This window comes from Cryptomeria japonica, chromosome 3 (genome assembly GCF_030272615.1).
Source record: "Cryptomeria japonica chromosome 3, Sugi_1.0, whole genome shotgun sequence".
Lineage (NCBI taxonomy): Eukaryota > Viridiplantae > Streptophyta > Pinopsida > Cupressales > Cupressaceae > Cryptomeria > Cryptomeria japonica.
In genome coordinates this window covers 388,994,252-389,011,606 of record NC_081407.1, presented here as the reverse complement: position 1 = coordinate 389,011,606, position 17,355 = coordinate 388,994,252, and the positions used below count along the sequence as shown (strand labels likewise).

At 37.1% G+C, this 17,355-nt stretch overlaps 1 long non-coding RNA gene across 1 annotated transcript; it reads left to right on the top strand.

The window, feature by feature from the left end:
- The first annotated feature begins 2,284 nt into the window (after nt 1-2,284).
- LOC131047937 (uncharacterized) lies at nt 2,285-16,234 on the top strand. Its single transcript, XR_009106322.2, has 2 exons — nt 2,285-15,536; nt 15,882-16,234. It is a non-coding gene; the product is annotated as an uncharacterized LOC131047937 (long non-coding RNA).
- The last annotated feature ends 1,121 nt before the right edge of the window (nt 16,235-17,355 follow it).

Below are 17,355 nucleotides of genomic sequence, written 5' to 3'. Positions count from 1 at the left end.
AAATCTCGCATCCATTACAATTGAGAAAATGGCAGCTTATATAGAGCTCCAAATACAAATAAAGGGCCAAGATGGATCTAAAATCGATGGCCAAGATTGAGACAACTAATCCCTAATTAGGGTTAGTTGTAACCAACCAACTAATTTTAAAACTTAATAAAAAACCAGCCAATAAAAAATGAACACCTTCCTTGGCACAAAATGTGAGAAAAGAGAACGAATGACAAAATTCCATGCCAACTAGGATTGCAACAAACTTTCTTCTAGGAAAATGTTCCCCTTGTCTTTCTCCTTGAGAGCAAATACAATGAACCTAGAAATGACCATTTCAAGCTCTTCCATGGATACGCTTGGCATGATGTCAAGCCTGAACTCATTAACATCCAACGTTTCAACTTTCAACACAAGTAGCAAAGATTCTTTGCCATTCCAATTCCTGTTTTCAAAAATTTTCCATGAAGACTATGAATGAAGAAACATTGTTCAAGAGATTTGATGAAAAGCCTGTAGCTGGAAAGAAATTGTATTTCACTTTGCTCTGCAAATTATCAACACTCAAGCCATTCTCATCAAGTATCTCTTGCCCATACACTTCTCTGATTGACACAAGGAGCTGATCCTGAATCCCCTTAAGCATCTCTTCCATTTTAATAGAATCATCCTTCACCTTTTCAAGAGTTTCTTTCTTAGTTGTCAAGGCACAATACCATTGGCTAAAGTCATAAACTGCCTTGCCTCCATCACCCCTCCATCTACCAAAGTTTGCTTAGGAATTTCTTTCAATGCTTGCAAATGTGGGATGGTCTTGTCTTGAATAACTTGGAAGTCTTCCCACAATTCTATTGTGTTATGAATCCGACACAAGAATGATGTGACTTTATCATATGTTTGCACAAACTCTCTGGTAAATACATTTGCTTGATCAAAGGTACCTGCAATCCACCCTTTGGTTGTTTGAGCTATCACCCTTGTCTCCTCAATGCCTTCAACTGCTTCCTTGGAAAGTATTTCAGGAGGGACAAATGTCTCACCTTCTTGTCGGAGTGGCTTTGTCAAACATTGTATATAGTCCACTAACTACTTATTTTCTTTCTTCAATTGTCTGTTCTTTTCAATCTCCATTTCAATTGCTCTTCTATGTTAAAGACTGAACCTCGTAGCTCATCAACTGCTTGACTCTTAGTGATAGGACCTAGATCAATCTCTCTTATATATCATAATCTTCAGCTGTGATCGCTTCCCTCGGTTTATCAAATTCTGGGGTTGCCACTTGTACCACCCGAGAACCAGAAGCTTCATTTACAAATTTGGAATATTTCTTAGGTTTCTTCTTTTCTTTAGTTTGGCGCACCTGAGCTAGGAGAGTATCTAAATCTTTCACTTCATCAATCACTGTTATAGGCTTCTTCTTCATTCTCTCCCTTAGCCATTCTGGTGCTTGGCTTAGCTGCTCATCTTCTTCCTCTATTTCAGCTTGTTCTTGATTTCCTCTTGAGGCTGCGATTGTATCTTCATGGAACTCTTCCTCATGACCATCAATATTCATTCCTAGTATCTCTCCAACAGTATTTGCTTGCTGATTGTATGTAGTATCTTCATTGTTGGGTGGTAAATTGACTTCCACATCCTTTTGCTGGATAGTTTTGTTTGATTCATTTACACTCCTATCTTGCAAATTTGGAGTAATTCCATCTCCTTCTTGGGATGTGCATCTCTCCTTTGAAGCTGCATGCATATCCACAAAGAGATCTACCTCGCTTCCGGAAGAAGTGCTGGTAGTAGATTGGGTAGTTGCTGACTTATGTCTCTTTTGCTGCACTGGTTCATCATGTACTCCTTTCCTCTTCTTTCCTTGAGATTGTGAACTCTCGGGAACTTCTCCTTCTCTACCATGATTCCCTTCTTCTTGTGTATTTACTTCATTTTCTGTGATTTCATCTTCGGATTCCTCAGAATATTCATATTTTGAAGATGCTGATTCTTCTTTGTCCATCAATTCATAAGTTAAAGGGATGTGTTTTTCTCTTAGCTTGTCAACTTGATGAAGTATCCATCTCTTACTGTTATCTATCACTGGCTGATCAATTATCTCAGGTTGAGTAATCTCTAGAACAGATCAGTCTTATGAAGGAAGAGGTTTACCTTTCTCCTTATCAAAATGCTGTAATGTAGCCCTATCATCTTCCTCAATTTGATCAGGCACACACAATATCTTTGTAAGTCTAATCAATTCAAGTGATAACCTTGAATACAATCTTTTCCTTATATCATAGTCATCCATTGCATTGGCCCAATGATCTTTAATGTGCATGAGATGAGGGAATTTCTTTCCATTCACTGTCTTGACGTTGTGGTAAGGATCAAAATTACTTCTTGCAGTGTGTGTCTTGAGATTATAATATTGCAACTTTTCTTCGGATCCTTGTTCCTCTTGTAAGGTATAACAAGTTTCAATGGACTTCCCTATCATGTTGGGGAAATTCGTTCTTGCCTTCTTCTTTTTCTTCTGAATCTTATCATACTCCAGCAATTGCCTTGACAACTCTAGTAGCACCATCCTATCCATAGGATATCTTGGAAGACGGTATGCATAGGATGAGTATCCTTGTATCCTTAGATAAGTGAATTTAGGGAATTGAATGTACCATGAACCATACTTTTTGATCAGATTCATAGCCTTCTTAGACAACCGCATATGAATGCCTCCTTGTAACATTCTCACATTCTCACATTCTCACAATATGCATTGTGAAGGCATCATTCACTCTCTTGTAGTGAGCAATGTGCAAATGTAATTGAGGATAGGTGTCATATACCAACATTTGTCCTTCAGCAGGTCCAACTGGTGCTCTACAAGTTAGTCCTTTATATTTGCAATATCTAGCTAGGATATATACCACATATGAGCTCATATAAAAAGTCTTTGTCTGCTCTATATCCTTCAACTGTTCATTCAGGTTGTCACTCACTAACTTTGCCCAATTGATGATCTTGGTTCCCTTTGCAACCTCTTCAATGTAATACCACATCCAATGCTCATATGAAGAAGCTTAGGGTGACCCCATGACTCGGTTCAGCATCACGACCTAATCTCCAATTCCTTCCTTGAAGTCAGATTTGAGAAGCTTCTTTGGTAACCTCTTATGGTGATGTCTAGGCTCTTTGATCTACTCGTTGTTGATAATCTCAACACATTTTTCAGGCTTGCTATCATATAATGCTAAGGCATCCTTCTTGATCTTGTAAACCATGGAGTCACATATAGGAAGATCAAATACTTCTGCCACTGCTGCCTCTGTGAAGTAAGCTAACACTTTACCATCGGGTGCCACAATTTGTCTTCGTTTCCGAGTTGTAGTGCTTGGCACACTCTACAATCAGCTCACTACATTAAACTGCAGGGAGGAAGCCAGCAATATGAGAGATGCCATTCCTTGTCAACTTTCTTGCCATCTTGGAAGTATTGTACTTCCCCTTCCCAAACACTCGATCTTGAAAGTCATTGATGTCAATGTGACCAAGCTTGATGTTACCAACTTTTCGCCATTTAGAGGAGAGCTTGGATTCCAAGAGTACTCCTCTAAACTCATCCTTCATTTGCACCTACCTTCTGTTACCTCCAGTCCTTGCTCCTGATATCTATCTGCAAGACAGTTTACTTTGTATTATGATATTGATATTTCTTGAGGTTTCTGATGATTAAATGATGACCAAAAGTTAGACTGTACACCTCTTATGCCTTTAAGTCTGAAATGAACTGCAATGAGATTGATGCAAAGGATGCGAAAGAGAGTAAGCCCTAATCAATCCTCAAGTAATGAAATCTGAAATAAAATGCCACAAGAAACCCTAATTTTAACCTAAATTCTCAGCTTTCCACATACCCCAATCAAAACAAAACTCGATTTTGCTTAAAAAAAATGAATTGCAGCCTGGAAATTAGTCTGCAACGATTGAATTGCAGAGCTTGGTTCAATAGGTCAGACCTGGAAATGATGTAAATAACTCGGACATTTAATCTTATAATAAAATTTTAAGCCTAGGGTTTCTTGAAATTTGCAGCAAATGATGATTTTTCCTCAAAATCAGGTTTGTAATGATGTTTTGATTGATGTTGATGGTCTGATTTGAATCAGCCTTGCCTTTAGGACTGCCACAGACCTGTTATAAATTCAAATTTCAGATCTGCCAAGGTTTGAACTTGTATCAATGCTGCTTGATGCTTGTCTTAAATCTCTTTAACTTCACCTTAAGATGCCTGATTGGATTGTCTTCCTTGTTTGAATTTGCAGGTATGATCGGATTGGATATAATGTTTGTTGGGTGAAACTTTTGTACACTTGGGGAATGTGCAAAATTGTGGTTTCAGCCACAGTGTGTGAGTATGATACTCTCCTAATTTAGTGAAGGCTCCCCCTATCTACAAACTAAACTAATTTAATATGGGTGAGACAACAGTCTTCTTCTTCTCTCAAGAAAAACTATACTCTTTTCTCTTCACAAAAAAGTAATAGCAATTGGAAATAAATAACAACAAATATAGAAATGAGACTTTTTTTTGTAGTATTTTTGAAACAAAGGGAAGCAAAGTTTCCATGAAAGCACAAAGACCTCCGTCACTTCCCCGGGACAAGAAAACAGAAATGAAAGCACAAAGTCTTCAACACTTCTACTGTCCTATCAAATTGATAATAATGTACAACACACAACAGCTCAAAGTCTGTCTATATGATGCACTTCACCTTACATGCACAAGTCTTAAAAATAAAAGCAACACAAAGTCTACAAGTTATCTCCTTACTTGATCTTTCTACACTAGCTTCAAACATGATAAACAACTCAAAGTTTGCAAGACCAAGTCTGAAAACCAAACCTATATCTCCAAATGCAATTAGCAGCTCAAAGTCTACAAGATTGAATTTGAATCCCTCTTAAACAATATAACAAAAATCACAATCAACTCTAGAAAATGTCATCACATAACAACTTGAATTGGCACAAAGTCTCAACACAACTTGCCTCTTTTATTGAAAGCAATTTGATTTACTTCTAAGCTCAAAGTCTGAAAGTGTACATACAAATTGACAAAATTTTGCTGCATTGCCAAAAGATAAAAAAATTACAATAGATCCCCTCAAGTATTTATAGGAGAGGAACCTTGAGAAAAAGGTGGGAGGATCCTAACTAACTTGAGAAATTCTTTCAACCACCATGACTTATTCCAACTACTAACTAAGACTTATTCAAAATTACAATTCCTATTCTGAATTTACTTGTAATCAACTTACTTGTAATTACAAAAGTGCAAGTGATACACTTGCAATTACAAAATTGTTTTTTTTACAAGTAAACTTGTCAAAACGAAATTACAAATACACAATTGAAACTATTCTATGTGTTCGAAGACATGACTCTAATTACATCATCCTCTGTTTTGAAAATGTTCATGCTGCTACAAGACACTATGTGATCGAGGTAAATGGCATCTTGAACTGGAACAAGAACTTACACCTTTGATAGTCTTTGTGTCTTTAACCTGCGAACTCCAACCTTTCACATGCTTGGGGTAGTACTGACTTTCCAGGAGAGAAGTTCTTTGCAAGGTTGAAGTAAGAAGTCTATCTCTGTCTTGAAAGCATTCTATGCTCTCAACCATTCATGTCACTTATCCATCTCCTTGTGTGGCTCCGTCATGTTGTTGTTCTTTCTCCAATCTTGGAATCTGTTTGCAAAATAAGGCCCATGGTCTTATCCATTGATTTGGTAGGTCTTTTGTGCGAACATGACTGACAAGGGAAAGGATGAATTGATGCAAAAATGGGCTCACAAGTGAATTTCGGGTTTTGGAAACTTCATTACATGCGTGGAAAAACAAGAGTATTAACTTGCAATTGTGGAGAACAAACATGCAACTTCATATGTGTAATGGGTATCCACAAGTTTGCACTTATAATTGGACCTTTAAGACTCATTTTCAAGTGTTTTTGAGTGCATTTTGGACCAATTTCGGTTCTGGAAGGCTGACTGCAAGTGAAGACACAACTGCAATCGGGTTTTAAAATTCCGACTGCAAGTAGACTTTAAAAGGGAAAAATGGATGAAGGTGTGAAATGAGTGGATGAAATGGTGGGAATAGGGATTTTGATATGTGGGAAATGATGGGAATGAAGCTTATGACCATGTACATGTATGGGAAGGAATATTTTCAGATTGACAACTTGGAAAAAGGGAAAAAGTTCAACTTGTAATCAGATTTGTAAATCCTGAAATCAAATGAATGAGTCTCATGACAATTCCTCAATATTTGTAAATTTTGTAAAAAGAAGATTAACTCTTTTTACCAAAGGGGGAAGGTCAACATTACCACAGTTACTTGTAATCGGGTTTTATAGACCTGAATACAAGTAAATAGGAAAAATGAAAGAGGGGAAAATCTTGCACATTTACAAATTGCATTCAAAGAACTTACCATTTGGGAAGATCAATTAGAAACTCGAATTCTTGCTTGGTCAAATGTGTCCTAGACCAAAACAAATGAGCTTGGGAAGAATTGAAATGCTCCATAAACAAACATGCTGAAAACCCTTGGCAGCCAAAAACGAATTTTGATTCAACCTCCTCCTTCAAAAACGGCATGGAAATAAGACTCATGTTTGATGCCAAACACTTTGCATTAATGTTGGATACAAAACGTGGCAACAATGGCGAAAAAGGAGCACCCAAAATGCGGAAAGAACCAGCAAAAGATGTCTTCAAAAACGTCTTCCAAAATGCCTTACGTGTTTGCCCAAGCCGTTTTTGGTAGAAAACGTGGCAACTAGCATTGATTCCTAATAATTTAGCATTAATATGGAACGGATTTAGGGGAAGAAATGCCACCAAAAACAGATTTGTGAGAGCAAGGATGCAAATCGGGTTTTTCCTCTCCAACTACAAGCAAAAAACGTAGCCTACAAAGATGCAATCGGGTTCTAAAAACCTTTTACAAGTTTAAAATGACTTACTTTTCCCTTCATTTGTGCAAATTCGGGTTTCTAGGAGAGAAAAGTACAAAAGGACTTGTATAGGGAAATAAAATCCCTATTACAACTTTCAACAATAAAACATAAAAACTTGCAATAGGAAATAAAATCCCCATTACAGCTTAAAAATAAAACATAAAGTCACATAAAGACTTGTAATAGGGAAACAAAATCCCTATTACAAGTTTAAAACATAAAGTAGGAACTTTTATGAGAACTTACAAGTTCTCATTAAACTTGTAATTTTAAATTCACTTGCAATTTATCCAAAAAGTTCCTACAACTTAAAAGACATAAAAAGCAAGGGGGAAATAAAAAGTAAGTTACAAGTTACAAGTTTTAAATAAAGTGCACTTGTAATTGTTTTAAAATTTCCCTACAACACAAAAACATAAAGGAAACTCCTAACTTGCAATAGAAAGAAAATTTCTCACCTGCAGTTAGGAAGAAAAAACCCAAAATTGAAAGAAAGACATAGCAAATGAACTCGAAACGCGATGAAATTTGAAACGTGAATCGAGAATGGATCGAAGATCAGTCCTGTTCACCAAGGAGCAATTTTTTTTTGCCTCGGGAAGCGTGCCTTAAGAGTAAAATCTCAACTTGCAGTGACTGCTCTGAAAACCCGAATTTGCACAAAAAACTACGAAAAAGAAGACCAAAACTCACCAAAATTTGGACAATGATGGCAAAGACACCCCCCAATGATTTGACACTAACAAATGTGAGTTTTGTACCTCATAAAATGTGCCTTGGAGACAAAAACAATATATTTAAACCAAAATTTTGTAAGGGTTGTCACATTTTTGAAAATCCAAAAATGAGGACAACAATGTTTTGAATGGCTGAGCAAATGAAATGCTCAACCCATTCATACATAGGCGTTTCAACCACCAAGTGTCTTTTCATCTTCAAGGCTGACTTGACAAAAGACAAATCGTTTAATCTCCTTCATTGAGCGCATTTCTTCTTGTGGCCAACTTAGCAAATGAAATGAATTGCATTGCTTCATTTCCTTCTTTGAGCATTTCTACATGTGGCTGAGTTAGCAAACCTTGCAACTTGACTTAGGAGCGCCTTGCTAGGGCAGATTTTTCACATCTATTTGCACAAGTGAGGGCGCAAACTTCATGCTCAATTGTACAAATGAAGGCGCAAATCGTAGGTCCATTCACCCAAAATGCTCCCTTGAGCGCATTTTTAACGTTTATTTACACAAAATATTCCTTGGTTAAGCCCATTTTCAAATTTTCAATGGTTAATTGCAAAAAAACTTAAAGGAGGGCGCATTTTTGGCGTTCATTTGCACAAAGGGTTAAGGGAGGGTGCATTTGTTATGGTCAATTGCACAAATGTTAGCGCAAATCCTAGGCTCATTCGCACAACATTTACTTAAGCGCATTTTCTATGTCCATTTGCACAAAAGGGGGGCACGAAATTGGGGTTCACTCGCACAATCTTGGTTGCTTGAGTGCCTTTTCACCTCTCATTTGTACAACTTAGGGCGCATTTTGCCCTCTCATTTGCACCACTTTTGCTTGGGCGCATTTTTCATGCCCATTTGCACAATTTTGAAAGTAAGGTGGTCCTTGCCAAGACTCATACTTAGTCAAATTTTCATTGCAAACATCAGGCTCACTCTTCTCCATTAACGTTTGCCACCTTGATTGATATGTTGCTAGGTTCTTGTGAAGTTCTAGGTGACTTAGAGGCTTTGATACCCCTTCTAGGTTGGGCGTAAATTCTAGGTTCATTTGCACAAATTGCCCTTGGTGAGCAAGCTTGTATAAGGACCACGACTTAAGCAAAATTTTAACTTAGTCAAATTTTCTCCTCCAGACTTCCATGAGTTCATTGCCTTCATTCTTCACTATTTGGGTGTATTTTGTTGGATATTGTTGGTCATTGCTGCTGCTAGGATATGTTGTTGTCATTGATGTCAACATATTCCGGTGATTGCTCCAGTGATTGCAGATTGGGAAGGTTTTGTGATCTGGTTTGTAGTGTTGGTTTGCTGATCACTGTTTTGCAAAGTCCGGTATATCTTCCGGTATATTCCGGTGTGATCAAATCTGGTGCTGAGCTTTTGGGATATTGCTTGGGATGGTCTTGTGTATCTTCATTTCAGTTGGATCGTGATTTGGTGCTCCGCAAGTTATCTTTCTTCGTGAGAGTTGCTGATTGGTTGTGTTCTTGAGCTTTCAGACGTTGACCGATGAAGATTTGAAAAGTGGTGTTGGTGCAGCTGTTCTGGATGATTCTAACGTGCTTGTTGGTGTTTCTTAGTCATTTCTTATTTATTTTGGCGATCTGCATTGATCGTTGTGCGAGTTTTTGATGGTTTCTATCAACCGGTGATTTGCGTGTTATGTAGTATTTCTGGTGGTGTAGCGTGTTGCGGTTGATCTTGGCATGATTTTCGGTGGAGTTGTGCGTTTGGGAATTTGATTTAGGACCATGTTATGCTATGTAAACCATTATATTGGTCCGATGGTCGATCTTTGTATCGTGTGATGTAATTTTGTAATTGAGGGTTGAGGGTTTTGCTGACCTTGTTATCAAGGTTGATGAATTGTATATATAGGTGATATAGTCATGTAGTTTGGGTGTCGATGTTGTGTATGCATTATTAGAGAGAGGTTTGTGTGCGAACAAATGATTTATCCTTCGGTGTTGAGTTTGTGGTGAGATTGGTGTTGTAGGGCAGACATTTGTGCTTAACTGGAACTGTAATCAGGCATTTGGAGATGCTATTCTTTCAGTTCATTTCTTTCGGATTGTAGTCCGAATCTTATTGTAAGTCAGTGAGACTTCCCTGAGGGTTGTAGCCTTCCGAGCCATTATTTTTGAGCAATGAGCTCTATGCAATGTGCTTGAATGCATGTGCATTCCCCATTGTAACATTTTCACATACTATTGCAGAGTATCATCTTACTGTGGGTAGGTTCCCACCATGGTTTTTCCCGTAATCGGGTTTTCCACATCAAAATCTTGGTGTTGTGTGTTGTACTGTTAATTGGCTTATTTGTCTTATTGCTGCAGTTTATCAGATCTATGTTTTGTGGTTAAGTTTGTTGTTCCAGTGAAGACTGATTCAACCCCCCCCTCTCAGTCTTTCCTCTTGGTTGCTGCTAACATATTTCATCATTGGAAGGTAATTCTTGACAACAATGCCTCAATCTTGACCTTTGCGCAAGGCGTAAGGAACTACCGCTTGATGATTTATGCACCTGTGAGCAACGATTAAGATGTCGATGGTTTATGCACCTATAGTTGGTGATTAAGATTCCAATGGCTGGCACACCTGTAGGCAGGGGTCATTTTTCTTTGCTGTGTGTCATCGGACACCAGCAAAGCAAAGGAGAGTTATGAAAGCAACAATAGGATCATAATCAGACACAATAATTTATTCATTAGAACTGGGAGTGCCATTTGTAATTAATATTGTGTGTTATTGCATTTTGTACTCAAAAACCTTATCAGATTAATATTGGATCCTAAGATTATTATTAGTCTCTAATATATTTGGTGTCATGGTTGGAAATTCAGTTATTTGATTGTTGTTCTAGAGAAGGACTATAGAGTTGAATGGTTGTCTAGAAACTTTAATTTTGTGCATGCTATTTGAGCATATAAATTTTGTATACAAACCCTGTTAAAAGGCCTGCTAAGGATATTTCAGACTAGAGCCGTTAGAGAAAACCATGCAACAACATAACATTTTAACTTCTAACTCCTCTTCTACTTGTACAGGCAAAGGTCATGCTCTCTTTGCATGGGCCTCATCTACAACAGCTAGTTGGAAATTTGACTCTGAAGCTTCCCATCGCATGACACATTCCTAGGTTATAGTCACATCCCTCTCAGTTTGCAACACTTCACATATTGTAGTGAGGGACCCTACACAACTCTCAATTTTGGGTTCAGGTACCATTCCGCTTAGGGATGATTGTATTTAGGATGTACTTGTTTTCCTTAATATTTCAACCAACCTTCTTTCAGTGTATCGGTTTTGTCATCCTAGTACAGGCAAGACAATTGAGTTCTCCCGACATGAGGTGGTCATTCAGGAGCTTCATGATTTTTATATTATTGTGGCTATTGGGAGTGTTTGATTCGACTTCTTAGTTATATAGATTTGATGGCTTTGAGAATTCAACAAGTTCATCTTTCATAGCACACGCAAACTCTGTTGATAAGATTTGGCATGAATGTTTTGGTCATGTCAATTACAAACATCTACAATAGATTAGCACGTAGCCATTAGTGATAGGACTACCTACGATTTCTTGCATAGACAGTGTTTGTTGAGGTTGTCCTTGGTAAACACCACTGAGATTCTTTTCCTATAGGTAAAGCCACACATGTGATTGCACCTTTAGAGTTGGTACATACTGACATCATGTCATTTTCAACTCCTTTTTTCAGGGGCCAAATATGTGCTCACATTCATTGATAACTTCTCAACACGTACATGGGTGTACTTTCTTAAGTACAAAAGCAATGTCTTTGATACTATCAGGATCTTCAAGGCATTAGTGGAGAATCAATCTAGTCTTTCTATCAGTAGGATACACACAGATAATGGGGGGGAGTATGTCAATCATGCTTTTAGGGATTTTTGCATTGAGTATGGTTTTCAACATCAGCTTACAGTTCCTTACACCACTCAGCAGAATGGTGTAATGATGTTGCTGAGCAAAAGAACAAAATAATATGGTATATGGCTGACCATATGATTTAGTCATGGGATATGGATTCTACTTTTTGAGCCGAAGTAGTGAATTGTGCCAATTATATTCAAAATCATATGCCTTACAAGGCATATGACTCTTGAGGGGGTTTGGTCACTTGTCAAGCTAGATAAATCATTTACAGTTTTTGGTAGTGAAGTTTGGGCATTTATTTCAGCTGCTCAACGGAAAGCCATGGAGAGGAAAGGCCAACCACTCATATTTGTTGGCTACTATGAGGATGTTAAGGCATATAGGTTATTTGATCTTGTTTCCAGAGATGTCTTTTGTAGGTGGAATGTCTAGTTTGATGAGTGCTTTCATCTGATGGATTCTTCTTCACTAGATTATCCTCACTACCTACTACTCCTTCATCTCTTGAGGATTCCTTATTTCTTAAGGATGAGGATGATGTTCTAGCTCCATCAGCACCTCTAAATACTTAAGCGCTTACCCAAGTGGGCCCTCAATACCATTGATGTAGCTGGACCCTTGGTAGGTGATCCTTTGGATTCCCATTGTACTTGTTCACAAACATTAGGTGTAAGTCTTTTAAGTCATGCCATTTTGGATTATCCTTAAAAGTTTTTGGATGCAATAGTTATTCCTAAGTGGGATAGGGCTATGGTAGAGGAGTACTCTTCATTGATGAAGAATAATTCTTGGTATCTTGTTCTCCTTCCTAAGGGAAGAAAGTTGGTTCAGTGCAAGTGGGTGTATCACACCAAATATGTTGCTAATGGTTGCATTGATGTTTTCATAGGTTGAAGGCATTGATTATTCTTAGACATTTGCTCTATTGGCAAGATGGATTTTATTTGTCTTGTACTTTCAGTTGCAGCTTCACAGGGATGGACAATATATTAGATGGATGTGAAGAGTGCTTTCTTGCACGAAGATCTTCATGAGGAAATTTATGTGGAGCAACCACCTAGTTTTGTGTATGACTCTTCAGTAGTTTGCAAGCTTTGTCATTCATCATATGTTCTTAAACAAGCCCTTAGGGCTTGGTATGAGAAGATGGACATTTTTCTGCTTTCTTTTGTTTTTCACCCATTGTCATTCCAATCCCATAGTGTACACTCAGAGATAGAGGATGATCTTTTGATTATAGTATTGTATGTAGATGATTTGATTCTTACAAGTAGTTCATCTTTCATGATTCAAAATGTTCAAAGAGCATTGATGGAGCGATTTGATATGACAGATCTAGGTCTTTTGCATTACTTTCCTGGTTTATAAGTTATTCAGTCTTCGGATGGGATTACTATTTTTCAGCAAAAGCATGCTCTTGATATGCTTTAGAGATTTGGCTTGCTTGATTGCAAGCCCACCCCCCAACACTATTCTAGTTAGGTGTTGTATTGTCTTCCAATTATTCCACTCTTTTAGTTGATGCTACATCATATAGGTAATTGGTGGGCAATCTTTTGTACCTGACACATTCTCATCGTGATATCTCTTTTGTAGGTGATCTTGTCTCTCATTTCTCACATGATCCACCTAAGAGTCATTGGAAGGCTGTGAAGCATATTTTGATATACATTCAGAGCACCTCTCATTATGATATTTGTTATACATTAGGAGATTATTGGATTGTGAGCTTCACTGACTTAGATTGGCCTGGTGATGTTAATGACAGGATGTCCACTTTTGGCTTTGTTTTTTCCCTTGGTTCTGGACGCATAACATGGTTTTGCAAGAAGCAATCAGCTATTGCTTTATCATCTACGAAGGCTGAGTATCGAGCAGCGGTTTCAGCTAGCCAAGAGATGATATGGCTTCGTTAGTTATTGATTTTGGTTTCCCTCCTGATGGTCCCAATGTTATTTGGTGTGACAATTAGAGTGCCATTTATAGTTCTCACAACCTAGTGGAGCATCAAAGGAATAAGCACATAGAGATCGATCCACATGCCCTTCATTCGGCAATTGATTCGGGATGGTTTTCTTACCTTGGAGTACATGCCTATAGAGGAGTAGGTTGCAGATATCTTCACGAAACCTTTAGCATTGCCTTGTTACCTCCAGTTGTGATCGATGCTTGGGGTGAAGGAAGTTGTCCGGAGGGGTTCTTCATGAGGTCTCCTTCATTTTTTTATATGCTTTCTTTCATGTTTGCATCTTTTTCTTGGAGAGGAGTGTTTTCACATGAGGTTTTCTTCTTTTCTTCGGTTTTGAGAGATTCTTTTTATTTGTATGTGGATACCTCATCAGGTCTTGTTGTCTAGACTCATCTTTGTTTTTTCATGCATTGTTTTGTGCCACCATAAGTTTGATTTAAGGGGAGCTGTTGGTGCAATTATTTATTTAACTACACTTAATTACCTTTTATTAGGCTCACTTAAGGCTTTTTTAGGTTTTTTTTATCCTTGCACATAAAAGCAAGGCTTTTTATTTTTTTCATTCATTTTGTACTTATTCATTCTTGAGCAATTAGCAAATCTTGCTTTCCAGCTCTCATTTTGTGGAAGGTTTCCAGGTTTTGTTGTTTGATCTTGCTCCTGTGATTGCTTCATTTCTTGAACAAAGGCATCATGGCCATGTTTGGAAAAATTCCTGAATAGTAAGGCAGCAGCACCAATTCTTAGTGCCGGATGCTTATAATGGCATTATGCGCATGTTTGGCGAGTTCCATATATCTTTTAAGGAAGAAAATAGAATAAGCAGTTCTCCTTTCATACAGTCAATCATTTTGCTTGGGGTACATCATTTGCAGGTAAGAAGAGAGTTAGAAGCACTTTGTTAGCAGGTAATTAGGGTTGGACTGTATATCTGAAAACTAAAGACCAAGATAGATTTATATCTAAAACTGTGTATCATTATGCTTTAATTAGGCATAGTTGGAAAACTTAAGACTCGGCACAGACTCAGCAGCTGAAAATTTGAACTTAGGAAAATAAAAACACACAAAAAAAGCAGAAACTAATGCATTTAGAGAACACACAAAGAAGCAGAAACTAATGATGCATTTAATTTTAGAGAACACATCACTTGACAATCTTAAACAGGACAAATCAAGCTGTTAATGACTTGTCCTATATTTTAAAGTTCTACACTCAGAAGCCCTCAATGTGCTCCTAAATGTAGCAATATGCACAAATACCCCTTAGAAAGGGTGCCTTTTTCTTACAAAGAAAATGGTTATTATTTTAAGCGAAAGCAACATTTTTGAAACTGACTGATGCTCCACCTCCTACACTTCATCACGCGCGACATTCCTGGATAACTTATATTTTCAATAGTCGATAAATAATCTCTAATGCTTTCTTTTGTAGAAGCTGATAACCATATAGGAATCATGCTACCTGTATTTTTATCAGTTGTAAGAAAATTGCAAATGCAAAGCATGGAATGCTTTATTTTATTAGCATAAGTGACTGATGTGGAACACCCCTTTCCCACTTCAATTCATAATGCTGCTGTACACAGTCATCTTAATTCTTCTTACTGCTGAGTTTGATTGGAAAATTCTATGCTACAAATCATGTTGTAAATTTTGTTGCAAAAATGAGCAAAATAACTACCTTCTCGCATTTTTCTTTAGTTGTTTTGCTTCTCTTCAACAAGTTATTAGTACAAGAAGAAAAATTCACTGTAATAAATATGACATTTAATAAACTTCTGTGGAAGTCTCCCTGTTTTCTATGGATGTTTTTGGGAGGTATAGGGAGATGCTCGGCTACACCAGCTGAAGTCTCATGATGTCTGCAAGCATCCCCATGCATGTCTCCAAGGAAGGGTTGCTTTTGTGAGACAGGAGACAATTACCAAGGGTCAAGGTACAAGTTTTGGGTAACAGTGAATTTTTTCAATTGTTAAAATGACCCTGAATTAAAAATGGAAACTCCTGATAGCCTCTCCTAATAACCATTTTAGTTTCTTTTATGAAGGGAACTTGGATTTTCAAGTTTTTGATTTTACTTAATGGCAATGTAAAGATATTTTTAAGCTAATCCTGCATACTAAAACATATCAATTTAACTTCTGCTCACCTCGAGTCGCATGTAATGATGTTGGATCTCAATTTGGTTAATTTCAGTGCAAAAATTAGGTTTTAACTTTGTGGTCATCACTATGAAACTTTGATCTCACAAAAAGAGAATTGTTGGCTCCATTTGATGCAGATTCATGTCCGAAGTATTCCCTTGATCCAGATGGTTTCATAAGATACAGTGACCAGTGCCTTGCATCATGCCTTTGTGAGGGATAAGATAATAGTCAGCTGTTTCTTAATATCTCATGAAGTTACACTGAACCTGTGTTGAATAATATGGTGGTAAATCCAAGCTGGTTGCATAATCCACAGTAGATTTAAAGTTACATGTACAATGTGCTTAATTTGAATTGTGTGTAGCTGGTCAAGAAAAGAATGGTATGCCATGTCTTGCTTCATCAATCCACAACGAGGAACAAGTTAATAATATAATAAGTCTCACAAATTGTCACTTGATAAATTTGAACTTTGGATTATTTAGAATCTTGGTTGCATCCAAGGTAAATGATAGTTCATCATCTATTGCAGTTAAGGAGAATTCACAATCTCAAATTCAAGGATCTCAAAAGCTCTAACAAATGGAGGTGCCAACTTTAAGGACTTATAGAACTTGATCAAGTTTTCTGAGGCCAAACTCTTGAAAACAACTTTAATCTCACTACAAACTGCTGAATGATCCTCCTATTAGCACAAGTCTTTTAAATGACAAACCTTTAAGATTCATTCCCTAATTGTGCTAACTTTGTTTAATTTGATTTCAAAGGTGAACTGAGGGATGACCTTATTGATTAGCTAGTAATGTAACAAGAAAGGACAAGGAATATACTTAGGTTAACCAAGGACCCAAATGCTGATAGTTTAGTTTAGTTGGCTGCCATTTACCATACAAAATTTTAGTTTGCAAAATTGTTAAAACCAAGAATTGTCATTTCATGTTATAGTGCTCCAAAAGTCAACAAATTTTCACAGATGATAGTTTTCCCAGCAACAAATATCAAAAAAGTTTATAATTCTCTGTTATTCAGAGTCTACACGGTACATGCACATGTATGTATGTATGTCCCCACAAATACAGACTAAAAAGAGAAGCCTGTGTGATAAGGATGTGGATATTTCATTTTAAAATTGGCACATTTTCTTCATCAAGGGATTACATGCACATGCAAGCTAGATAAAATAGGGCGTTGGTTTAGATGTATCTATGTACAGCCACACACACATGTCCAAATACTAAAGACTCGTCTACATGGTCGGGATTAAATTTAGGACAAACAAAACAAATCCAATCATTATACCTTTCAAAATAACTTAGACACAATAAACCAATTTTGTTAGTAGATCAGAATTCATATCAGATAAAAATGGGAAACATTATATGAGCCTTATTTACTTTTAAATATCTCTCTATCTCAATAATATTCAATGACTCATACACATTCCAGAATGGAAAAGAAAATAACAGGCTTCTTGATCTTGCAATAATTCAATGGGTTTGACATGTAATGTCATTTAACTAAAGAAGAACCAAATTCTATTCAAGAATTATTCAGCCATTGATCCTCTGCAGTAAATGAATTTACAGTTCAATGTCATTGTACTAGAAC